Consider the following 27,437-nt stretch of genomic DNA (forward strand, 5'->3'; position numbering starts at 1 on the left):
GGTGAACCAGCCACACTGAGGCATGCAGCCCAGCGCGCGTCCATGAGTGATGGGTCCCCGATAAAAGACAGAGTTGGGGTTAATCCTAAAGAAGGTAAAATGACTTAGCCTCTGGAGGAAGGTTTGGGTACTCCAGGAAATGAATCTTTTAAAGAAATCCAATCGCCCTCCACACTAGGAGCACATTAGTCTTCCAAGAAGGAATGGCCTTTTCTAAGGGCGTAAGTTAGCCCTGGGGAGTGGGGTAGGCATAAGTAACAGCAGTCTGAGATTCTAAAGCCAGTAACATTCGTGTAAAAATATATATGTACTTCAAATATCCTACCATTTCGGTAACCATAGGGGCACAATTTAATAACACCAAAAACAGTGCTCCTGGTCAGAATTTGGGGAACACATTTATTATTATAAATTGGTAATTTTGTGAATTCCTTAAATGTGTTCAGCTCTCTAGTGTATGAGAGATTTCCCTCTATTGTCTATGCCCTCAAATAGCACCCGTCTGGCAACCGCCCCTATAGGTTTCCCACCGGACTAGCAAAGCTCCGCATCCTCGGCATGTGAGTGGGAAAGTACAGCGTATTCAAATGAGAACAAGAGCAGGAGTTACTGTTATTTTTACTTAAATGCCATATTAACTTTCCAGAGAATTGGAAGGCATTCATCCTCCATGGTATATACATTTAAAAGATTTACTTTGGCTCCAATAATCCTACTGAGTTAGCCACAAAAGTATGTTTCAAATAATGAGCTGCATGTTCAACATATCTCAGCACTATATAAATGAGCGTTTCCATAGGGCATATGGTATTTTAAATTAAATGTAGCTGCTTTGTTATGTAAAAGATCTAATTTCAGGAAAAAAAAAATGATGGTGATAGATCATATCAGTAAACCCTTGAGGGTCTCCTAGTTGTTTAGGATATGGAACTGTCCAGACAGGTTTCTGTTCTCAAAGAGCTTATATTTACTGGGAGGAGACCCCCACCAAAGCCCCCAACCAAACAGGCAACTGCAGGGGTGTCCTAAGGGCACAAACAGGGGACTCCAGTTGACATCAAAAGTCCGGAGGAGGAGTTTACCTCAGAACTGGAGCAGGGGAGGGGCGGTCAAAGGCTCTGGGAATCTGGTCTCCCTTGCTTGACATTTCTTTCCCTCAGTTTTTCCAAATTCCTTTCAAATGTCAGTCCTCCAAGAAGTTTTTCCCATCTTTTGGCTGGAACGTCCCCTCTCTGAAGACTCTGCTTGTGTTACTGCCATTTGCACACACTTCGGGGGGCAATTTAATGTTGGGGTCAGGAAGGGCACCCTGGGATCAGACAGCCTAGAGCGGAATCCTGTCTGCTGCGTGACACCTTACATAAATTTCCGATGCCTCAGTTTCCTTATCTGTGTGAAGATGCAGTGAGTTAGTACAGCGAACACTCAGAATGGGGCCTGGCACAGGGTGAGCCTCACTAGGAGTTCGCTTGTTCTTCCACAAGGGTCTCGTCTCTTTCATGTCGTTGTCAGTTCCTTGGAAGCAGGCACTGTGGTGTGCATCTTTGGGTCCCACCCAGAGGCCCCAAGCTTTCTCCACCCTTCCAGGGTCTAAAACGTTTCCTCGTTCATTTCAAGTGCAAAAAAAATAATGTGCTGTGATTCATAACGGTTTACCAGGTGCTATGGGTTAAATCTGAGCTCCTTGTGGAGGTAATTTAAAAAGTGCACACAGTGGGTCATTTACATTAAACGCTTACTTAGATACAAGAGGTTGCCAAATGACGACACCTAACACTTACTGGCATGTACTTCATGCCAAACACTTGGCTACGCACGTTTCACTCATTATGTTGCTTCGATCACACTTAAATCTCCAAGGTGCTCTCACACTCTTATAGGAAGCCTGAAAATTTGCCGTCACCCTTTTTCCTGGCACCGAGAACCATGTATTGTCAATAAAATTAGATTTTATATCATCTAAATACAATACACTTAGACTATATACTATTTCAAAGCCATTTCTTTCCACAAACTTGCTATAATTACAGTGCTATTATACTCTTCATGTTATAATTCTAAAATTACCACATGCATAGAGGGGAGATTCCTTTGTACCTTCATCATGGAGTTCCTCACCACTCTCAAGAGTGCAGATACACAAATGCACAGTCAGCACTGTTAGAATATACTGTACAGGTCAAACTGTAATTAAAATAATTGTTGTTTACATAGCACGGTAAATATATCCACTACTTGAGTCATAATCACAGTAGTTAGAGACAGAAAACAGCAATTAAATAATCCAGTCAACCCCAGCCACAGTGTGTCAGCCAAGATCCCGGCAGAGAAGATTTGAGAATTAATTTCAAGCAAAAAAAAAGAAAAAAATATATATCAGACACATGGCATCACTCTTTATTCTCCCTCTCTTCACATTAGTGTGGTTTTTGTTCATTCATTCATTCACTCATTCATTCAACAAACACAGCTTCCCATTTACCACAGTAACCATCTACACTGTTTGCCACGTGCCGGGCCCTTTGCTAGGAACAATATCTAGAAGAGTGAGAACAGGTTCCTACCTTCAAGGAGCTCTCAGTTCCTAAAAACAGACCAAGATGAATGCCCTCAGAGTCTGCTCCTGAGCTCCAGGTGATTAAGTGGGGGTGGCTCGCACGTGTGCGACCAATCCCAGCAGAAGTATCATGTGAGACAATAACTGACATTTGTGGAGCTCATACTACAGGTGAGGCACTGTGCTGGATGCTTTACACACATCGTTGTATTCAACTCTCACCCCAACAGATTATTATGTAGAAATTGGTATTATTATCCCCTTCAATAGGCAATGACAATGAAGCCTGGAAAGATTAGATAAACTAGTCTCCAACAGCCTCCACCCTTCCCAGCCCCTTGTCCCTTGTCATCAAATATCTCCTGAGGCTGTAATGGTGCAGCGATGAACCTGGGCTGCCTTGAAGGGGCTAGCCAAAGGCTGGAAGGCGGATGGGGAGGCCCAATCTATAATGGCACCTTGCCTGGGCGAGGGGTGCCAAAACTTGGTTCTGTTCCAGCTGCTGCACTGGGCACGGCCCCCCACTGCAGTGTTTGCCTCTCTCTGTGGGCCTGGCTACACACGGCCCCGGAGCTTGGTGCCAGTGTGGATTCAGGCAGTTGCAGCCTCTCAGAACCGTGCCCTTCCCCCCAAACATTTTCTTCCCACTTCTTACTCTCTTACTTCCTATATCTCACTTTGAGTCCACACTCTCAGACAGTTAAATTGTCTCTAACAAACACTACCAAGGGCCAAAGTGTCTCCCCAAACTGCAAAGTGGTTTTCTGAAGCCTCTTTTCTTAGGCTGGAAACACACTCACACACACACAAGCTCAATCTCCACCCGGGCTTCTGCTCTGGAGAACTGCATGACAGTGCGCACGTTTGAACATCAAAACGGTTCCTAAGTTAGAGGCTTCCTTCACTGGTGACCTTTAGTGCCACCCCTCTTTGTGGAGGAGGCAGTGGGGGAAGTGGCTGGTCATGTATGCCCTGAGGCCAACAGTGCTCCACCATCTATTGTGTGAGCAGCCAAGCTGTGCCTCTGGCACTTCTGCTAAGGTTTTTCTGCTTCCTGTTGCCTGGGGGTGGGGAGCAGGAATGGTGACGGGTGGCCAGTGGATGAGCTCTCTCTCTGCCAGGAACGAGTGGCGGCATCCCTGGGAGGTGGCAAGGTGCTTATAGCCTTGTTTCAACCACTCGCTCACCTCCTAATTTATCCTAATTCTAGCTCTCAAAGCCTTTGCTGATATGAGATTTCTGGCTCCAAAGGTGAAACAGAGTCAGGATGCCATGCTGGCATACCTTCGAAATTCTGTAGGAGATGCTTTGCACCTCCTTGGAGAACCTCCTTTCGGGTAACCTCGCCATTGTTCCTGCCGCCTGCCAGCGACTAAAGCGCTCTGACGTCTCTCACAAACGTGAAATGGAGTATGGATGACTTAGCGCTTGTTTGCTGCTGGTCTTTCTTCAATCAACTAACATGCAAGTTGTGGAATAATGGTTCAGTCCTCGTTGAAATATCTGCCCTCAGTAGGAGGCATACTATCAAAACCATCGCCATTAGCAGCGAGCACGCACCGAGTTCTCACTGTAATGGTATAATTCCATGGCAATGGAATGATTATGAATATTTCAAGCCCACTAAAGGGAAATTCATTTAGAAATTTATTGGAGAAAAGAGGGCATTCACTTGTCCTCCTGCAATCCTTGACCCAGATGATCAAAATCCCCTTCTAGAAGCTCTTACACATCTTAACACAGAAAACAAAAGTGTTTCTATGCTGCCCTGCTTCAAACAATAAGCTTCTCACTTCGAATACAATAAAATGAATCGCAGAAGTGTTTCATCACCATCCTTTCCACCACCGCCTCTCTTTTAAGTTGTTTAATATTCTGATCTCTCACTCGCCAGAGTCTGGGTTGACACAAGCTCCCTGTGAAGCAGGCAGGCAGGTAGAGTTAGCTTTGTGTAATGGATGGGGAAACTGAGGCTCAGGGTAGTTAAATGATCTGTCCCAGTCACATAGTCTGTGACAGTATCAGTTAAATGCAGATCTCCAATTTCCCCCAAACGGACCTCTCCCTCCAGGTCTAGTGATTTGTTTTTTATCCTCACCAGAGGATATGCTTATTGGTTTTAGAGAGAGAAGAAGGGAGGTAGGGAGGGAGGGAGGGAGGGAGAGAAGCATTGATTGGTTGCCTCTCATACACACCCCCACTGGGGACCAAACCCGCAGCCCAGGTATGTGCCCTGATCAGGAATCAAACCTGAGACCTTTCGGTTTACTGGATGATGCCTCAACCAACTGAGCCACACTGGCTAGAGCTAGGCCTGGTGGTTTCTGACCCTTGACCTCTGAACTCTGAGGTCTAAAGGTCACCTCTTCTCTACCTGTATGTTAACGGTTGGATCGAACACTTTGCCCTCTAAAGAGCTATCAAAGATATGGCTAATACTGGACACTATGACTATCACAATTAATCAACTCTAATGAAGTAAAAATTTGCTACCAAACATCCTAAAAACAAATAAGCAAACACACACATAACTTTTGAGCTCCATTTTTATTGAAATTCGGACTGAAGTTTGTTCTCTGACTGAGCGGTCAGTCTTCTTCCAACAGTTAGTCAATCCCAAAGTACTTATTAACCAGCCACCAGGCTGGCAGAGAGTGAAGTGTAGGAAGTGATCCCTGACCTCAAGCAGTTTGAGTCTAATTGTAGGGAGACAAACAAAGGAACAATCAGTAAGTAACGTTAACAAGTCTTCAATGCCAACTACCATGGTGTGTATTGGGAGAAGTGAGCCCAGGACACGGATGAACAACCCACGAGCCTGCCGTGCCAGCGGGGGCTGGGCCCGCGTGAGCATCCCGAAGCGAAGAGCCCAGGCCCCGTCGTGGCCGGTAGTCTTCCTGCCTAGCTGTCCTGAGGTGAAATCTCCTGGAGGAGGAGGTTATTTGTTGATAAATCTCTATTCCCACCGCTCCTATTTAAGAAGAGTTGTCAAAAGGCTGTGGAGGTAGACTTTCTGGTTCAAATCCTGGTTGCATCACCTATTGGTCCTATAATCTTGAACAAATTACTTAAACTCTCCATGGCCAGTTTCCTCATCCGTAAACAAGTACCTATTGCAGAGGGTTATTATAAGAAGTAAATTAATTACTACGTGTCAGGGGTCTAGAAAAATACCTGACACACGTGAAATATTCCAAACATATTAACTGCGATTACAATGATTTGCATTTGGTCAAGGTTTATCTGTTCAAATAGAGCATAACAACATAAGAGCAGAGTTTTAATGTCTAAACCTTTGTGAGCATATTCATTCAGCAGCCTTTATTGAGCACCTACTATGTGGGATGGGTATATAGTGACGAACAAGAAAACCAAAGGTCCTCGATAAACCAGCACAGAGACAAGATGCAGTGGAAGGCAGAATGTTCCTTCATAATGACAATTGACCAATTTGAGTCAGACCGGGTTTTTTAAATGAATAGACTACTTTTTAAAACAGTCTGAGGCTTACCGAAAAACTGAGCAAATACTACGGAGAGCTCCCATATATCCCGCCCACTCTGCCGCGACACACACACACATATATGCACACACGTGGTTTCCCCTCCCATTAACATCTTACATGAGTGTGGTGCCTTTGTTAAAACTGATGAACCAATTTTGATATAGTATTATTAATAAGGGCTGTGGTTTATATTAGAATTCACTCTTTCTGTTGTACAGCTCTATGGGTTTTGCAAAACGCACACTATAGCGTGTCCACCATGACAGTATCGTATCAAAGAGCCTTGCCACCCCACAAATAACCACTGAGCTTTTTACTGTCTCCATACTTTTGCTTTTTCCAGAATGTCATGTAGTTGAAATCATAAAGTATATAGCCTGATCTATAGACTGATTTGAACTTAGAAATACACATTTAAATTCCTCCATGTCTTTTTATGACTTGATAGCTCGTTTCTTTTTATTTATCATCTGATGTATCCCAGTTTATCACATTCACCTGTCAAAAAGCATCTTAGCTGTTTCCAGCTTGGGGCAATTACAAATAAAGCTGCTATAAACATTTCTGTGCAGGTTTTTGGGTGGATGTAGTTTCCAGCTGGGCAAATACCTAGGAGCATGACTGCTGGTTCATACGGTATGACTATGGTTAGCTTCGTAAAAAGCTGCCAAACTGTCTTCCAAAGTATCTGTACCATTTTGCATTCCCACCAGCAGTGAGTGAGAGTTCCTCTTACTCCACATCCTTGCCGGTGCTTGGTGTTGTCAGTGTTTTGGATAGTCACCATTCTAAGTGTACAGTGGTATCTCGTCATTGTTTTCATTTGCAACTCCCTAATGGCATAGTTGTTGATTACTTTTTAATATGCTTATTCCATCTGCTTATCTTCATAGATGGGTGTCTATTCAGATCTTTTGCCCATTTTTAAATTAGACTGGTTTTTTTTATTGCTGAGTTTCTGGATTCTTTTTTTTAAAATATTTTGGTTACAAGCCCCTTATCAAATGTGTTTTGCAAAGCATTTCTCCTGGGCTGTGGCTTGTCTTTTCTTTCTCTTAAAAGTCATATTATTTTGAAAGCAAGTTAATACTTGCTGCTCCACTAGGGTTGGTTTCCCACTGTGCCGTTGCTTTAGTACCAGTGCTGGCTTCTTTCACAAAATCACTGTAGAAGGAGGAGACAGAAACAGATTGTAAAATCTTAAGGACCATGGAATAACTTCAGTTCCTCAACTGGGGGTAATTCATAGCCACATAGGATCTCATCACATATTTTCGGTTGTAATTAGAAATTATAATAAATGTGCTCAAACAGCATCAGAAAAATTACATCCAAATGGAGTTTCGTTAGGAAAAATCCTGTCCTGAATAAATGTGTGGAAATAAAGGCTAGGTTTCAGCCCCCCAAAACCCTATCCCCATCTCTACTTTTACACCAAGCGAGTTTCTTTGCTTTAGAATAAGCCTCTGTATTTAATTAGCTCCATTGGGAGCATGTCTGCACAAGGGTATTAAATCCTTGATAGGTTGTTATAAATCTTGTCTTTGGCCACACTCACAGAAACCCAGCCCAGGAGCCCCTCACCCCACCTCTACAGAACTTTACAATGTCGGTTAGTCATCCACGTCAATGACTTCATCCGTTACCCACGCCCAGCCAGTCTGCCTGGCCGCACACTGCAGACACGCTGCATCAGAAGTAACTCTGCCCCGCATCTCCAGGGGAGCAGAGGAATAGGGAAAACTGTAGGGAGAAGCTAGGCATGGATGGGAACCAGCTGAAAGTTTTCCAGGAACACTGAAACGTTCTTTCTCCACTTGTGGCAAATGACATGGATTTTCTTAATGAGCACATGCAGCCAAAAACCCCAGTTTATACAGTGGAAGGAAAACAGTCTCCCAGAGCAAGCAGCAATGCCCGGAGGAAAGGATTGAGAAACAACTCCAGACGCAGAATGCTAAGCGCTGGCTTCTGAACACCCTGTTCTCAGACCACATAGGCATGGTGTCCAGGCCTCTCACCGTGGCCTTTAGGAAGTCGTCAGGCCCACCTCTTTCAAGGTGTCAGCCGTGGATAGCAACACCATTAGCATGAAGGATAATGCAGTCTTCCAGCAGACAAAATAAGGAGGACAATGTTTTCCACATGGCTGCACTAAAGAGTTCATTTAAAAAAAAAAAAAAAACACTTGCAACTATTATGGAAAAGTCCAAGTTAAATGTGTTTTTTAAAAAAATCTGGTCAGTATTTTGCTGGGAAATTTACACTTAAAGAAATGGTCTTTGGGGCTCCTGGGGAGATGGCATTAAGCTGACACATTTTTCAGATCAAAAAGGCTGCCCTAAAAACACATACCTTCCCAGGAAACAGTGAAGAGACCCGGGTCTTTCTGGGCTGGGCCACCCACTGGCCCCTCAGAGCCCCCATGCCAAGAAGTCAAACTCGATAGAATCCTGGCCTCAGCCCTCTTCCTATTGGCCAGTGGAGAACACGGTGCCCTACGTTGGCTTTCCGTTTTGCTTTGCTTTGTTTTTCAGATTGTGGCGATCACATCTGTTCCTTATCTGTCCTCTTCCATAGGGATTGTTTACAAGGGCCCCCCAAACAACAGCATCTGTCTAATCTCCACAGAGATGACAAAAGACAAGACACCGGGAATTTGGCCTGTCTACAAACCTCGGAGCCAAAGGCAGTGTTTTCAGAGTGAACACCAGGGCTCTCCAAGGGACTTAGGCCCGGGAACTGGGAACGAGACTGGAGAGAATATGGCCTTGTCTCGGGGAGCTGCAGAGACACAGATGTAGCTTCTCTAGTGTCATCGCTACAAGGGCTTCCCACTCCCCCCCACGCAGAAGTCCTCGCGTTTTGAAAGAGGCTTTCTAAGGGCTCTGTCTGCCCCTCTCCTGCCGTTTCTTTCTCTGGTCTTCTCCCTCCCGCTTTTCCTCTCTGGATTCCCAGAAGTCAGGGGCCGAGCAGCCTTACCAGCCTGCAGATGCCATTATTTCGGCAAGATGTTTGACGGTGGAATGAAGGCCTGCCAAAGGTGAGCTGGCGGCTTCACCTCGGCACCCACGAATTCAGGAGCACACCTGCGACTTTTCACAGTAGAAGCCGGGCCCTCAGTTTCATTTTATTTTTTAATTCTACTTGTCAATGTCATATGTCCGACATGGAAAAGTCCGGAATGTGGTGCTGCTCAGGGTGCAGCCAGGCGCGGCTGCTGGTCCGCAGCGGTGCTGCCGTGGCCGACCGTGAGGCGCGAGCAGAAGTAGGGGAGGCACCAGGCACTGTCACAGAGTGTCCCGGGGGCACCGTGTCGTTGCCTCTACTTATAAATTTTAGGGGCCTATGTCTTATAGGTCTTCATTTCTCTAGATGTTCATTTTTATTGTATTTACAAGATGTTAAGCTGTAGTTGATTGGAACCTTAAAAAGAAAAAGCTTCAGCACATAGAGTTTGAAAAGCAAAACACATACTATAAAAAACACTCATATACCCATTAATTACCCAAGCTTCATCAAGTCTGAACATATCACCATATTTGACTTTGTCTTTTTTTTTTATGAAAACATTACATATTGCTCCTCCTTTTTTTTCTTCTCCTTTTTCCCTCCCCTCCTTTTCTCTCCCCTCTTTCCTTTTAGGTGGATGGAGCATGGTAGGCCCCCATGACTAGGGAGAGAGGGGGCCATAGTGGCCCAGCGTGGGGAGCCAAAGCTGGAGTCCAGGAGTCACATGGGACTCCTACATGAAGGGAGGGTGTGGGTATCTCTCCCTTCAGAGCCCAGGAGGGGTGAGGAGGGTGTCTGTGCAGGGGGAGCTTCTGGCATAGGGAATCACATCCCAAACCGGAGAGGAAGGCTCCTTTGTAGGGGAAAAGGTGACGGAAGAAATGAGAGATTCATTACATTCTAACTGTATTGATCAAATTTAAAAAATGTAATAAGGAGAATAAGAACCAAGTTTTTATGGAAAGGGAGAAAACTAGAATAAATTCTGTGGTGTTGGACTGCAATTAGATATGATGGCAAAAATGTATGGTTATTCATGTGTATATAGGTCAACAAAAAAGAAATGTAGACGTATGTGTATGCAGGTATACGTACATTCCCTGCCTCTGGCTGCTGGGGCCAATAGCAATGCAGACACCTAGTGCTCAGATCTCAACTTTTAAACACTATTCTCCACCAGAAGAAATGAGGGCTCCTTGGAGAAGTGGCTGATTCCAGAGCAAGGACTGCGGGAGAACAAGAGGAGCCTGGAACATCTTACACCAGAAACCAAGAAAGTGTTCGAACGACAATGAGGACCTGGAGGCTCAGAAGGAAGCTGGAGGCACTGCCCTGGCCACCACGGACAGAACGTGAACATAAACTTGAGTAACGATAGTAGCAAATTATAACCTATCTCATAAAGTAGAGATCATGGGCCCCTACAGAGGTAAGTAAACACATGAATAAGTTGAGAGTTTAAAGAGGAGTGGGATATTTACAGAGTTATTAATTATCAAGGAGAGGAGATGACCTCTCCAGTGAAGGCTGGCGGGCACCACTCTAATCACATAATGAAAACCATTAATAACGGGACAACTTGAAATTGTCCCCATCTTATGATAGACAATGAGAACACATCGCTTTTGTGATATTTCTGCCAAAGATGTACAACATGACTCTAATCACAAGGAAACATCAAAAAAAACCAAATTGAAGGACATTCTACAAAATAACTGACCTGGAATCTTCAAAAGCCACAGGGTCATAAACGTCAACAACAGACTGAGGAACTGTTTCATGAAGGAGAAGATTAAAGAGACATAGCAACGAAATGCAAAGATGAGATGGGAGGCAGCAGCCCCAGCTGTGGCACCGGGGATCAAAGGCGAGGAGGACACCTGAGGAATGTGCCTCAGACAGAATCCATCAGGTTGGAGCTGACTGGATGTGGGTGAGGAGAGAGAGGAGTGAGTCAAAGACGTCAGGAGTGTAGGAACCTGGACCCCGGGGAATCCGAGAAGCAGGAAGAGACACTGAGAGGGGGTCTGTTGGGAAGGTGATGACTGTGGTCTTAAGTGTGTTGAATGGATAGAGGCGGAAGACAGCCTGGCCAAAGTGGCAATCTGAATATGGTCATGGAACTAGAACAAGAACTTGAGGCTGCAGAGAAATAAAAGTGGGAGCTCTACGAGACAATGAGGCCCTAGCTGGTGTGGCTCTGTGGATTGAGTGCGGGCCTGGGAATCAAAGGGTCGCTGGTGGATTCCCAGTTGGGGCACATGCCTGGGTTGCAGGTCAGGTCCCCAGTAGGGGGCGCTTGAGAAGCAACCACACACTGATGTTTCCCTCTCTTTCTCCTTCCCTTCCCCTCTCTCTAAAAATAAATAGAAAATCTTTTTTTAAAAAGAAAACATTTTAAAAACTTTAAAAAAAGACAATGAGGTACTAACTATAACTTTCCTTCATCGAGGACTTACTTTCTGCCAAGAACTACCTTAAACGTTCTAAATATTCCTTTCCAATGCTCACAGTACACTGTACACAGGTATCATTAACTCCATTCTGCAGATTCAGGGGGATTACATAGACTAAGCATGGGAGGCATGAAATAACTTTTCATGCCCAAGGAGCTCACATTTATTCAATAACGGACTAGAACCTGAACCCACACCTGCCTCACCTCACGTGGTTTGAGGACAGACTTTGGCAGTAGAAGAAGGAGTCCATGAAGAAGACAGAAAGGAGCTGTTAAGAGAAAGGAAATCATAAAACCGTCATCTACTGAGGGTAAAGAAAGGAGAAAAAGAAATATCAAGGAGAAATTCAGCCGTCAAATGCTGCAGAATTAAACCAAGCCCACTAGGTTAGCTGTTCCGTCTCTTTCTGTGGATGGAGAAAGGCAGATTCCTAGCGCTAAATGCGAACCCGCCCCACAGTGAGGAATAAATGAGGGTGTAGGATTGCTTCACTTTTAGCACCGAAAGCCCTGCCTCTCAGGAAACCCCTCTGTTCCCGAGAGCTAGGGCAGCTATTCATCCCAGCAGGAGCTGTGGCATACATTTCATTGTAGTAAAATCCGCATAACACAAAATGTATCATTGTAACCACGTATAAGTATGCAGTTAAGTGGAATTAAATACATTTATAATGTCCATCTCTATGACTCTTTCATTCTGTAAAAACTGAAACTCTATACCCATTAAACAATAGCCCCCATTCCTCCCTTAGTGGTATAGACTGCTTTTAAGAGGTTGGGCAACAAAGAACAGAAAATAAAGAGGGTGCTTCAAGGCACAGCAAGGTCAAGGAAAGGGTTTTTTGTTTTTTAAAGATAATATAAATTTAAACCTGTGAAGCAAGAAGAGATCAAGAAATGCAACCAAGAGCAGGAATAATTGTTGGAGTTCAGCCCAGGAGGAAGTGAGATTATATTCTCCTGAAAGGCGGGGGTGGGGGGGGGGGGGAAGGTCCCGAGCCCGTCACAGCCCTCCCGCGCTGGCTTGGAGCTGACGAACCCTGGGACTCGGGCAGGCAGGCAGGCAGGCAGCTCCCGGATTCCAGCCTCAGACGCACCTTCACAGGCCTGCAGTAGAAAGAGTGTCGGACAGAAGTCAGACAAGTTAGACTTTCAACCCCAGGTCTGTGGACGTCACAGCCTCGCTCAGTTTCAGTTTCTCCGTCTGTGAAATGCAATAATATTACCTTACCTGGGCTGGTAGTTACAAACGTAGTGTACCAGCAGGTCATAAATTCCAAGCGCTCACTATTTTTATTATTCCTCCTAAGTGCTGTTGAGGAATTTTCTTGCCGGGACTCTTCCCTCACTCACCCCAACCACTTCTGTCCTGAAACACAATTCCGGTGATACCAGGCCGGGGACCAGGCAGAGAGGTGGGATGGAGTCATGGAAACCCATTTAATGGCCTTGCTACAGAGTGCTGGGCTCAGGGGCTGGCCTGGCTGCATCCCTCTGCACCGCCGGTAGGAGCCCAATAATGCACGTCTTTGGGTAGAGGCAAGGAACACGTGAGGCTCGCGTAGGCTTCGCAGAACCCCAGGCTAGGACCGGCTCAGGACGCTTGGGGTGGGGCAGGGGGCAGCAAGAAGACGGGAACCCGATAAAAGTAGCGAGCGCTGCTCCTAGCACATGATGGATGCTAGATAATTGTTTCAGTGAGTGGGACTCTAGGGTTTCCGAATCTATGCTGAAGCTGCATTTTAAAAAGTTTTCCCACATTGCAGTGTGCATCTTCCTCAGGGCAATTCCTCCCCTCTCCGCTTCCTCCCACGCTGGCCTCTGGGCAGCTCCGCTTCCCTGACTCCCAGGATATCCTACCTCGGGACTGATAGGGAGATAAGCAGGGTTTCTCTACATAAATAGCATTCAAATTATTTTAAATAGAAGTATTTGAAAATCAAACTCATACTGATTAGCCATCAGTTGTTCTGAGATAAGAGAAGTCCTTTTATTTCCTAGAAGAAATGTTCTTGATCGCTAAAAACTCTTTGTGAGGAAAAAATAGGTCCTGTGGGAAATTAGAAAACTTAAATATGGTATCAGATTAAACTCTTAATTATTGCATAATCAGAAAATGGTATCATCATGGCCACCTGCCTCACCAGAACCTCAACATTCAAATTCATAATCTGACAAGTGGCAGGTAGAGCACCACTGCGGCTAACTAAATCTACTGAGCTTGGAGTCAGGAAGCATGGTGTGTGATTCTAGCTCCCCCTAGCTGTGTGACTGTGGGTGAGTTACTTGACTTCTCTGAGCCTCAGTTGCCTCCACTGTACACAGGGAATAGAAAATAACAGTACCTATCACACAGGATTGTTGTGAGGGTGAAACAAGATAATGTATACAGGGCACTCAGCATAGAACCATGAATAGAATCAACCATCATTAAGATCACAAAATACCTAAAGTTGTTTTTAATATAGTTTTGGCCCTAAATGCAGTTATAATATGACAATTAAAAAAGAAAAAAACCTGAGGTCTGTATTTGACATCGATCCTAAAGCCCTGACAACTGATGGGCGTGGGGAGTAACTGCTCCCTGAGGGAATGAGGAGAAAATCAGTTTGCATTCTGCGCTCTCCCACCTTCTCTATTGCGTTCAGACGGCAGCTTCTTGGAACAACACTCCTGTGGCTAGAAGGAGTTAATAATGATTTCCAAGAATCTTAGTTTACCACCTAAGAAAAGCTTAGGTGCTGGAAGGTTCTGACTCATTTACCCAAGCACAAAGGCTGAACTAACAATCAGCCCACATTTTCTTTTGATACGTGGCATAAATTTTATTTTTAAGTGCATTAAACTAAAATTTAAACTACTTTTAAAAGGATCTTATCAAAAGAAACCCCATGTAATGACAATCAACATTTATAATTCAAATTTTTAACTTGCAACGTTGTAGCTAGCAATTGTCTCTCTATGTACATCACCTATCTAACCTATTTTTTATTAGCAGTTCCCTTCATTGTAATAAACAAGTACAAAGATAGAAATGTGCTTGAGAGGTTTGAAAATGTTTACTCCTTTGCTTTCCCATGTGTATTGCCTTATAAGAGACATCTAAATAATGGGTTTTAAATATTCTTTTTAAAAATGCATCTGTATACACTTCTCTTTTTTTAAGATTTTATTTATTTATTTTTAGAGAGAGGGGAAGGGAAGGAGGAAGAGAGGGAAAGAAACATCAGTGTGTGGTTGCCTCTTGAGGGCCCCCAACTGGGGACCTGGCCCACAACCCAGGCATGTGCCCTGACTGGGAGTCAAACCAGTGACCCTTTGGTTCTCAGGCCAGCACTCAATCCACTGAGCCACACCAGACAAGTTTTAAAAGGAGCTTAAAGTCCAGCACATGTGTATAACCTAAGAAGAGCAACAACCCTAGAATCCAGCCTGGCAGAACTCCAACGTTTGATGACTGGGTAAAGAAGGATCTGACTGGAAAAAGAGATTGTTGTATCACATAAACCAGGGAAGAGAATGTCTTAAGAGAGAGCAATCGGAAATGTTGAATGCTACTGACCTGTCCAATAAGAAAGAGATTAGAAAAGATCTTCTGAACCTACCAACAGGGGATAAAGGGCACAGGAAGCCTTAAGGAGAACAGCTGGGCCTCACTGAGGTGGGCCTGGCATGTCAAAGGGGATATATTGGTTTTTAATGCAGTAGGCACTGAGGAATCAGTGAAGGTTTTTGAGCAAGAGGGTACGATCATAGCTGTAACTAAGAGATGTTAACCCCATAACAATGTGCGGGTCAGAGCAGCACAGACTGGATGGAGGAAGGCATTTAAAAGGGTATTGCAGTAGTTCCAGCCAGAGGAAAGGGCCTGAACTAGGGTGCTTGCAGCAAAGCTGGAAAGTAAGAGATGGAGGTTGCATCAGTCAATATCTTTCAGTTGCAAGAGAAAATAACAATTCAATTGGCTTAAATAATAACAGGGATTCATTAATCACATCGATGAAAATTCCAGAGGCAAAGTCAACTTCAGACAAGACTGATTCCAACAGGTCAAGTGATGTTTCCAAGGACCCGTTTTTTCCTCTGTATCTCTCCCATCTGCTCTTTATTGTTTGGCTTCACCTTAGGTTTGATTGTGGCAACTCTGGAATCTCCTCGTCTTACAGAAGAATGACTTCCATCACTCCCTATCTTACACCTTACAGGCAAACGGTCAAGCTTCTCCACATCAGAAGTCCAGCAAACATCGCCTTGTATCTCACTGGCTTTGATTGTGTGGGCTTCATGCAGAACCAACCCAAGTGGCCATGGAACATAAGCCAATCAGAGCCCATCCCTGGAATTGGGAGTAAGTTATTCCCACACAAATCATATGAATGAAAGGAAGAAACTTCTGGCCCTGGCCAGGTAGCTCAGGGGGTTAGAGCATCGTCCCGACATGCCAAGGTTGTGGGCCCATATACACACAGGAAGTGACCGATGAACGCATAAACAAGGGGAACAACACAGCGATGTCTCTCTCTCTCTCTGTGTGTGTTCCTATCTCTCTCTAAAATCGATAATTAAAAAAATTAAAAAATAATCAAATTTTGGAGAAAGGATAAAGGGAAAAGTGGAAGATAAGTGCCAGGGAGGTCACCAATATACGATCATCAAAATATGAGAAAACTAACCTTTGATTTCTTTATTCTTTGAAATCTAGTGTCAAAAGCTATCAGGTCAATCTGTACTAATGGAGTTAATATAGTCCAATTAACTCAGTTACAGTAAAACTACTCTAATTAAGATTAATTAGCCAGGAAACAAGTAGAATTAATTTATAAATGAATTAATTGAATATTTTAAAAGAACATACTGTATAAGGAACCAACAGTTGAAATAAGAATTCACTTGTAAGAAGGATGGGTTTCAACAAAGAGATTAGCCTAATTTGTAATTATATTTTTTAAATGCTGAAATTATTAAAATAGCATTATGTTCTCAAGTAAGAAATCCATATTCCTACACTCACTCAATACATTTTCCCTGTTTCATTTATTTAGAGCCTCCAGACTGCACATGGAAATCTGCCTCCCATTTCCCAGCACCTTCTCTTTTGAATGATATCTTTGCAACTGTATCTAACTCCCTGTAGTTCAAAGAGATAAAAAGATAGCAGCCAGCCTCCACCTGCTTGGCTCAGTTGGTTGGGCGTTGTCCCACCAAACAAAAGGTCACTGGTTTAATCCCTGGTTCAGGGCACATGGCTGGGTTGTGGGCCAGGCCCTCGGTTGGGGTGCATTCAGGAAGCAACTGACCAGTGTTTGTCTCCCTTCCTTCCCCTCTCTAAAAATAAAGAAAATTAAAAAAAAAATAGATAGCAGCCAGAAGCTCTCTGAATCTTTACCAACTTGCATTTCCAATATCAAGCATTTGCTGAGAAATCAAAACCTTCCTGCTATAGGCCCAAGGTTAAGAGCCTGATCTTGGCTGGCTCTCACGTGGTAGGGTGCTGGTTGGCTGCCAGCTGCTCCAGCAGGCCTCACACAGACAACTGGGCTTCCTTCCACAGGTCTCTCGGCCTCCAGCAGGTTTGCCCAGGCTTATCTACAAGACTAACCCAGGGTTCCACAAAAGAGAATGAAAGTATGCAAAACTTCTGGAGGTCTAGGCTAGGAATTGCTATGCTGTTCCTTATTCTGCACTCTGTTGGCCAAAGCAAGTTACTAGTTCAGCCTTGATTCGAAATAAGACACTCCACCTCTTGGTGCAAGTAGCTGAAACACCACCTTGTGAAGGGTGTGATACAGAAGACCATTCACTGAGGCCACTAATGCAATGAATCCATCAAGGCTTCCAGGCTCCCAGATCCAGCTCCCAGTGTGGAGCACCTAGAATGCGGTAATGGGCAAATAGGCACCTTGAGTGATGGTGTGGCAGTGGCAGTGGCATTGTCCATTCAGGTTTCGGACATGTCTGTAAAAATGTAAAACATGTACCCACCTTGAAGAGTTTGATCTTGAAAAAAATTACAAGTAAGCAAAGAAATCTGAAAACAGACTAAGCCTTTTAGAATCACACTTTTCTAAACCATCTACACTCTTACCCATATTTCTCTAAAGAGTTTGGCAAATAGAATAGAGCATTTTTATGGAAACTGCTTTACTTGTTTATAATTTGATACAGAGATGGAATCTTTTAGAGAAAGGAGCAGGTGCATGCTTACCTTCTTCTCATTGCAAATGGTTCCAGATGGTGATTATTCGTTTCAGAAACTTCTTATGAAACATCTGTTCACAATATTTATATCTGACTTTATTACATTTTCCAAAAATTGCATTTTAAATACATTTTCCTTGAAATTAAAAAAACATTCATTTTTCTTATTCATAAGAAAAGTCTGCATTAGTTACTCTCACTCCATGCACAGGCTCTGCATTACTACACAGTGAAGCTCGACTTAAACAGCAGCTCTGCGAAATGGAAAGTGAAAGGATACATGGAGTCGTTTTTGTAGTCCTCTAATACTGTCAGGCACAACCGAATTATTTCTCGATTAAGAGAATCAAATTGGTTTTAGTTTTCTCTTTCAATTGCTATTTGTCTGAGTTTTGCAACCAATTTTAAATATTCTCAGGGGGGAAAGCAGGTTGTGCTGGGATATTGATAGTGAAGCCCATCATTTCTCTAGTTGTGTGAAAAGCTCTTATGACAAAATGCATTTTCCTAAAACAAAATACATGATTATAAATGCAGCAAAATTGCACACTATGAAAAGCCCACATGCGATGAGAGAAAAAAGAAAGAAACTCTTTTGAACATTTAACAATAATGCACTAAAATTCTGTGTACTCACTGTAAGGAGCAGCTTCTCTAAGGGTTTGTAAGAATTCTAACTTGTGATGTGATGAAGATAACCAGAGACGTGGGCAGTAGATTCAGCACTTGGTCCCATCAATCCTTAGAATGAGACAGTGCTGGGTTAGTGGGGCGTCCAACCTACACCTGGTCATCTCTGCCTGCAGTCCCCCTGCACTTACTACTCTAAATGAACAGTTTTACATGGTGAGATAATGTGAGTCTTGCTTCCTCAGCCTACCCAGCAATCATTCACTCTTCTGGGAGTGGTGGCGCCCCTCCTTTTCTTTGGAAGTGTTACCCATTCCCTATTACTCTCAGTCTCTGCAGCTGAGATGTGGGAGCTGACTACATTCTCAGCTCCTTGTGTTGACCTTTTTTTTAAAATTTTTAATTGTATTTTTTCCATTACTTTTAGCCCCCTCCCCCCTGCAAGCACACACTGTTGTCCATTTCCACGAGTCCTTTTTGTGTTGGCCTGTAACTAAGGCCCACTTCTCAGAGGGTTCCTGCATCCTCCCCTTTCCCTGCCCACCCCCAGCCTCCATAGCTACGTGACTAGTTTGGGGGTGGCACTCCACTGAATCAGACCAACTCTGAGCCAGCCCCACACCTTTTGCTTAAGAGATCAGGCAGTGGGTACTCTCTGAGCTGCTGAAGGCAAGCTGTGAAGAGCAGGCTGACCGTCTGCTGCATTTCACCTTTCCAATAAGGACCTGCCTGACGGCAAGGTCAACACACAGGAAAGTCTAACCAAGAGATGGACCTGACTCTGGTTAAATAATTTGAGATCCGAAATCCAGCTATGCCAATGGAGCCCTGGCCAGGTAGCTCAGTTGGTTAGAGCATCATCTCCATACGCCAAGGTTGGGGGTCCCATCCCTGGTCAGGGCACATACAAGAAGGAACCAATGAATGTATAAAGAAGTGGAACAAATTGATGTGTTTGTGTCTGTCTGCCTGTCTGTCTGTCTGTCTCTCTCCTTTCCCCATTCCTCTTTCTCTCTAAAAAAATCACTATAAAATATATATATATATAGCCCCATTTCCCTAAGGGAAATTTTAGAGTTTTTAGATCTTTGCAACCAAAAGGGTCCAAACAAAGGGAAAGAAAGGGGGGACGAGCTGCACAACCCAATGACAAGGAGCACATAGCTTCTCACCAACTGAAATCTCACTGGTAAGGCCGAGGTAACAAATATAGTGCCCTCAACATCACTATAGTCCCCATCCTTGACACATTATTTTTTTTAATTCGGTACATATATAGTGTTATACTTTAACAGCAGAGCAAAGTGAAAGACAGCCATTTGCTGTCCATACGGTATGTAGTGAAGGTCTAGATTGTCGGTTAAAAGGGCAAGGTGCAAGAATGAAATCAGATGCAGCGATGTCCAGGCACCCCCGGCAGCATCTCTGTCTGTGAGCCGGCATTTCTGCCCCTGCTGGGCGAAAGGATTCCCTCCACTGAGCGGCATGGGCAAGCTCGTGAGACCCAGACTGGTTGTTAGCCGCTCATTTTGCGTGAGGAAACACAAGGCAAAGAATTGTTTAGAACCAAGGAATTATTAGACGGCCAACCAAATCCAGAAGGGAGAAAGTCACATGTATCGATTGTGACTTCACACTTTCTCTCGTGAGGTGTCTCTTGAGAGTTTATTGTGGAGAACAAAATTGAAAGGAAAATAAAGAATTGTGGCTGACTCTTACAACTGAAGTAAAACATCTAGATGTTTGTGTTCCACCTCTTCTTCCTGCTGGTTGAGGACCTGAAGCTGGAGCCATGAATGGGCAGAGTTGCTGGTAGAGGAAGGACTCCAGGGAACTTGGCTGACTACTGTTTCTGCTACACTCAGTTTTCCCCACGTTTGCACTGACACAAAATTCCAGAAAAGCTTTTCTAAATGTATGCTTTAATGGTATAAAAGACCAGAGAATAATCCAGTGTGGTGTGTATTACAGGGTAAAAAACTTGTCGACATAGGACAAACCAAGTTTTCACCTTCCCTTGTATTCCTCAGGACTGATCCCCACCAGAAGGGACATCTGGCCTTCTCTAGGGTTCTCCATAGCTTTGTTTGTTCCTCTAGGAAATGTTTCCAGGTCACTTGTCCTCTTAGTGTTAATTTCTTCTCTAGCAAAATAGAGTCTCTAGATCTAGGTGCGTACTTCCCTCCCTGCCTCTCGGGGCTGACAGTGAGCTGAACTAGAGCTCCCGGAAGGAGCGCCACCTACAACACAATTTGTGTCTGTGCACAGGAGAACAAGACCATTTGTGTTTGCTGGTAACTGGAGGGTCTCAGGTGACAAGCATTTTAGGGATTAAAAACATTTGTTGCAACTAGTAGTCTCATTTTAAAGCAGTCTAGATGAAAGAGTATTGCCACATGCAACCCTAACGAAATTTTTCTAACTTAATTTGTGCTTCAGTAGGTTACATAGGTTTAATAACCAAAACAAATTAAAGCGTGAACGTATTTCACAGGAAAACAGTTTCCAAATGCAAGCATATTTATCTACTATTGAGAGACTTGGAATGTCAAGGCATTTGAAAAACATTACCCATTCTCCTTTTTTCTCGTGCAAAGTAGAGTTCTCTCTTTCTCCTCTATTTTATTTTCAACGGTATTGTGCTTGACAGTATTATACCTCTAACCCATGATTCCATTTGCTGACGCTGCTGTACATTTTTTGGAAACAGCATTGTATGACCACACGTTTGAAAATGAGGATGAAAATTTGGAGGGGAAAAAATAGCAGCCCTTTCCTTCAAAACACATTAATAAGGAAAGGAAAACTATCTCTCATCAAGTAAAAAGATTAAAAGGTTAATCTTTTTAACTTCTATCTTAATCTTTATCTTCTGTGAAGATAAGAAAGAGGAGGAACTGCAAGATAATGGAAAAGGGGAAGAGACCAAAGAGAGCAAGGCAGAAAGGTAAATAGAAAAAGCATCTCAGTATCCTTCATTTATCTAATAAATACATGCTGAGCACCTTCTGAAGCCAGACTGCCCAGATAAAAACTCTTTACTGTTTCTAGAAGGATGACCTTGGGTGAGATATCTGTAAACTAAGATAACAATGTACCTACCAGTTAGAAAGCTGTGGGAACTAAATGCAAAGCACTTATAATAGTGTCTGGCATAGGGGAACATACCGAATAAGTACCTGTTAAATTAATGAATGCATGAACAAATAAATAGATAAGGTAGGGAGGGGCTTCCAAAAGTAAATGGATACAAAACATGTAAAGAGCTCTTAAACTCAACAATAAGAAAATAAATAGCCTGATTTAAAAATGGGCCAAAGCCCTCAACAGACACCTCACCAAAGAAGACATACAGATGGCAAATAAGCATGTGATAAGATGCTCCACAACCACGTCGTCAGGGAAACACAAATGAAACAACTCTGAGACTCCACTGCGCACCTGTGAGAGTGGCCGAAGTCCAGAGCACTGACAAGGCCAAAGGCTGGGGAAGGTGGGGCGCAACGGGAACTCCCACTCCCGGCTGGGGGGAATGCAAAATGGTACAGCCACTTCGGAAGACTGGTGATTTCTTACAAGATTAAACATACTTTTACCATGTGATTCAGCAATTGTGCTGCTTGATATTTATTAAAAGAAAAGGAGTTGTTCACACAAAAGCCTGCACACAGATGTTTATAGCAGCTTTATTCATAACTGCCAAAACTTGGAAGCAACCAAGATGTCCTTCGGTAGGTTAATGGACAAATAAATTGCGTATATTCAGACAATGGGATGGTATTTAGCACTAAAAACAAATAAGCCATCAAGGCATGAAAAGACATGGAGAAAATAAATGCATGTAAAACTACGTGGAAGAAGCCAATATGAAAAGGCTGCATACCGTGCGATTCCAACGATGGGATGTTTTGGAAAAAGCAGAAGCGTGGAGACAGTAGAAAGATCAGTGGTTACTAGGGATTGGGAGCGAGGGAGGGGTGAGCAGGCGGAGCACAGGATTTCCAGGGGCGTGAAACTGCTCTGAATGATACTGTAATGGTGGGTACATGTCATCACGCATTCGTCCAAACCCACAGAATGTGCATCATCAGGAGTGGGCCCTGATGTAGACTAGGGACTTTGGATCAGGTGGCCTGGGCCATTAAGTGTTCTGGGCCGCCCCAGAGACAGCCTTGACGTCTTACTAGAACTTACTGCTTTCCTGTTGCTTTCTGTCACCCACTTTCTAGTAGGCAGTCACACCGTCTTTAAAACACCCAGCAGACCGTGTCACCTCGCTGAATTTCCACAACACTTGGAGGAAAAAATCCCGACCACGTAGCATGGCACACGAGTTCCTGACCAAAAGGATGCAAACCGGTGCCCCCAAGCCCACAGACTGGCTTAACCTTCTTAGTGAATGGGTAAAAATCCGTTTTAAATTAGTGGCCCAGTTTTGAAAATTGGGAAATTTAATCTAAAAATCTGGGTTTATGGTGTCTCTTGGAACTTGGCAAGATAGGTATTATTTTTTCATTTCCATTTTATAGATAAGGAAACTGAGGCATGGAACGCGGGCAGTGCAGTGAGAGGCAGAACTGGGACTTGAATCAGACAATCGGGTAGCCTTCTCTGTTCTCTCGCCACGTCACACTGCTCTTTATATGGGGTGTGTGTCCTGTTGCCCCCCACTCTGGCCATCCCTCCACCCCAGGACCCTGTCTTCCCCGAACAGTCTTCTGTCTACTCCAAGGGTGCCTGGCTCATTGTCATCTTAAGTGTCATCACCTTAAAAAGCCCTCCCCTGAGCAAACTCAGAAGGCTCTTTCTCCATTTTTCTCCATCACTGGGATCTGTGCTTCCTTCATAGGATTTATCACAGTTCCTAATGCATTCTTGTCTGACTTTATTTTGTCCACCTCCTGCACTAGATTGTCAGCTCTGTTGAGGTAAACACCATTTGTGTGATTTGTCCTAAGCCCCTCGCAGAGACCCTGCACAGGTGATTATAGAATGAGAAAATGAATAAATGGGTAAATGAAGACATGAACATCCTCACACTTAATTGAACTTACAAGTGAGGAACATTTGTAGACACAGCTTTAATGAGCTAGAATGACATCCCAGCAGGGGCAGATCTTTCCAGGAAAAGGTTTTTCCTTCTTTAACTCATGACATCCGCAGTATTGAGCAAGCTTTGGGAAATGCGCATCAGAACAAGAGACACGAAGATTACTCTTTATCAATTTCCCATCCCCGTCAAAAATGACATAATCTCTGAAACGTTGACCAGGCCTTCTCCGGAGAAACGAGTGACACCTGAGTGCTGCTACCTGTACTCTCCAAATCACTTATCCAGGCTTCCGGGAGGTGACACTTGTCACTTGTATCCTGTATCCTGCCCCCGGAGCACTGTCTTTGAGAGAGAGCCAGTGACGTGTCTCCATCATAAAGCAGAATTGTGAGTGAGGGCTGGCATCCCAATTCCTTAGGCCCAGGCTATTTTTCCCAACAATTAGTAGTCTAAAACAAACATGTGGATCCTGCAGGCAAATGCATGGATGGCTTCTGTCTCTGGGGGGACAGAAAAGTCTATTGTGAAAACCATGAATTATCTATCACCTACGAGGAGCTTCTGCGATTTTCAGTGGGCTATGTGTCGATGTGGAAATGTCAACAAAAAAGCCCTCTTCAGCTGTCCGAGGTACAGTTAGCTCTGTCTATGGCTCTTCTAGATCCATTTTCAGGTTGAATTATAATGTTTTGTTCTTGTGCCACATCTCCATTAAAATGGGAGTATTTTAAAAGCAGGGAGGGTGGCCCATGTCAGTTTGTAACCGTAGCTCGGGGCCAAAAACATGGTAAATACTCAGGCACTGTAGACACAATAAGTAAGTGATGCAGTCCTTGTCCTCCACGCTGCACAATCTGTTATGCAGCTAAGACATAGGGAAGTGGACAAACAATTCCAAGACACTTATTTGCTAAGGACTAAAAGAGAGATTCATAATAGCTGCTAAAGACACCCAGGAAAGGGAGAAGTTGGTGTTTGCTGGGGTGCACAGGCCGCTGTCCAGGGAAGAGGAGGGAAGGTACAGAGGTGAAGAAGAGCTCTCAGGTCTAGATAGGATGGCATAGCTAAGATGTTGAGGCGGAAAAACATACAACATGGTTAATGGAGTTCATTAATTGACTAATTAATTAAAGACATTAAGAGGTAAAAATATTAAGAGCCCAAGTTCAGGCAGTGACGCTAAAATGGATGAAAAAGAAAAGGTACCTTGTCCAGGTTAAGGCTGCGTGGCCGGAGGCACAGTTTCCTTCCGAAGGAGACGGAGTGACCAGCCGCGGCACAGCCAGGCGGATGCGCACGGCAACAGCTGGAAAAGTGGAGACGGCACAGAGGACACGGGTTGCCAGGAGAGGCGTTAAAATAGTTGACACCCACTTCTTAGCAGCATCGCTCACCATAGCCAACAGGTGCAAACAGCCCAAATGTCCACCAACGGATGCACAGATAAACAGAAGTAGTATACCCATATGATGGAATATTATTTAACCTCTGAAAGGAATGGCATTCCGACACAGGCTGCCACATGGATGAACCTTAATGACATTGTGCTAAGTGAAATAAGTCAGTCACCAAATGCCAAATACTGTATGGGGACTCTAGAGGAGTCAAGTTCATGAAAGACAGAGGAGAATGGTGGTTGCAAGGGCTGCGTGGAGGGAGGAACGGAGAATTATTGTTTAACAGGTAAAATGTTTCAATTTGGGAAGATGAGGAAGTTCTCGAGGTGGACGGTGGTGACGGTTGCCCAACAACGTGATTGTGCTCAGTGCCTCTGACCCATACGCTTAAAAGTCGTCAGCACGGTAAATTGGATGTCGTGTATATTTTGCCACACACATGCAAAAGATGTCAGATATGCAAGTTTTCCTTATAAAAGGGATCAGTGATCCCACAGGAGAAGTGAGCACTCTGAGGAAGAAAGTGGAAAAACAAGAAAAGAAGGGAATCTTAGAGAACTACACTTAGGGGCAGAAGAAGGAAAAGGAGTTGAGTCAAACCTCCCAAGACATTCCATCTCTACCATTCAAACTTCTCGCCTGCAAGTTAAAAGGGAAAGATCTGAGTCCTATTGATTATTCCTGAAATGTTCAGCCGGGCATTGAAATGTAAAGTTGCTGGGGATGGAAAAGGATGGTCGTGATTTTAAATTACTTTGCAAGTTGTTGCAGGGGCAACTCTATGAATATGTTTTGAACAAATAACAGTGGCTGCTTGGCAAGCAATGAGTTCTTAATGGCCATTGGCTTCTGGCCAGCTTTTCTCTCAGAGCTCGGAGAGGAAAAAGTACATCATAAAATGTGTTCATTTCAGTCATTTGCGGGATTGCGGTTCTGTGCATGCGGTAAGCAGGAAGGGATGAGTATATACATATATGTGAAGAGAGATATAAGACAAAGAATGATTTGTAGGCTTTAATTATAAAATATAGCACCCCAGCACCCATAATTGTGTTTATTAGAGAAATTATGTCTAAGGAAATAGAAATATGAAAACAGTTTGTAGGGAGAAATACTGATGGTCCTTTCTTTATCATTTCAAACAAGAATGCAGCTAAAACAAATAAGCCTCTATAAAGAACAAATAAGATTTTGGTACAAAGACATGAAAAACAAAAGTCAATTTGAAATACAACAAAACTTGCCGGGAATACATACCCATAGTCTCATTATCTGGTAGACCCCATGCCCTCAGAAGTCAGTTTTGGAGGGGGGGATAGTTATTTCTCAGGAAATACACCACAGAATTGTGTACGCTTATAGTATAAAAACAGGTATGATGGAGGGTTTTTAAAATTTGTTTATTTCCTTAATTATCTGGAACTACTACTAAAACAGCTGTCTTCACAGTGACAAATCGGCGTTGGAATGTGACAACCCTCCAAAGTCGATGGGGCCACGGGCAATTGCAGGAGCAGTTTCTGTGTTTTCTCACTTCGCGAAATCTCTGATGAAGAAGACTTATATTAAACTGGCAACCACATGAAAAACTTTTTTAGCTTCTAAGAATTAAAAGATACATTTAGCTTCAGGAAGTTCTCTTTGCTGAACTAAGGTTAAGTCCTTTGGGACTTGAGTAAGATTTCTTATCCAATATGAGGAAGTAGGACTGCATTGGGGATTGAGAACTGGTGGTCCACGGACTGAATTAAGTTAATAGCTGTGTTTTTCTAGGGCTGTACCATGGTTCGAAAGAATTTTGAATTATTTGCCAACCTGAAATATTGGGAAATTTTACAGAAGGATCTGAATTTCACGATTCTTGTAGAAAAACAAAAAGAGAAGAGGATCCAACAACCTGGACCTGAATGATACTGAAAGGATGGAGCTGGTTTGTGGCTCCAGATTGCAATAGCCCCTCTGAACGACTTCCTGTATTTAAATTACCTGCTTGACTCTTGTGGCCCAAAAAACTGTGGCTGAACAGGAAAGCGGAGAGATCTCATTGTTCCGATGGCAAAGCCCTGCTGGAGGGAAGGACCTGATTATGCTGGTGACATCTGATACCAGAGTAAACTGAACTGACACTAACTAAAATGACAACTCCACATTCTGATTAGACTGAAGAGATCAGACCCAACAACCTAGCTTCCTGATACAGGAAAGGGAATTGCCTTTTCTAGGGAGAAATATTATTTATAAACAAACACAAATGAAATGTTTGAAATAAGAAATGACAATGTACGTGAAAATATAACCCAGAACAAAGAGAAAAAATAATAAAAGCAGACTCACACGTAGCCCAGGTGTTAGAAACAGCAGACAGAATTTTTTAAATAACTATTACAGATGTATTAAAGATTTTAGATAAAAAGGTGGACAAAAATGAGCAAAAAGATGGAGAATTTCAGCAGAAAAAAAGAAACTTGAAAAAGAGGACTTGAAAAAATTACAATATCTAAAATGAAAAATTAATTGGATGAGCTTACTATCAGACAGATATCACAAGGGAAAAAGTTAGTAACCCCCAAATAAGTCAATAGAAATTATCCAAACTGAAGAAACAATAAAACTGTGAAGGAAAAAGA

This window comes from Desmodus rotundus, chromosome 4 (assembly GCF_022682495.2).
Source record: "Desmodus rotundus isolate HL8 chromosome 4, HLdesRot8A.1, whole genome shotgun sequence".
Lineage (NCBI taxonomy): Eukaryota > Metazoa > Chordata > Mammalia > Chiroptera > Phyllostomidae > Desmodus > Desmodus rotundus.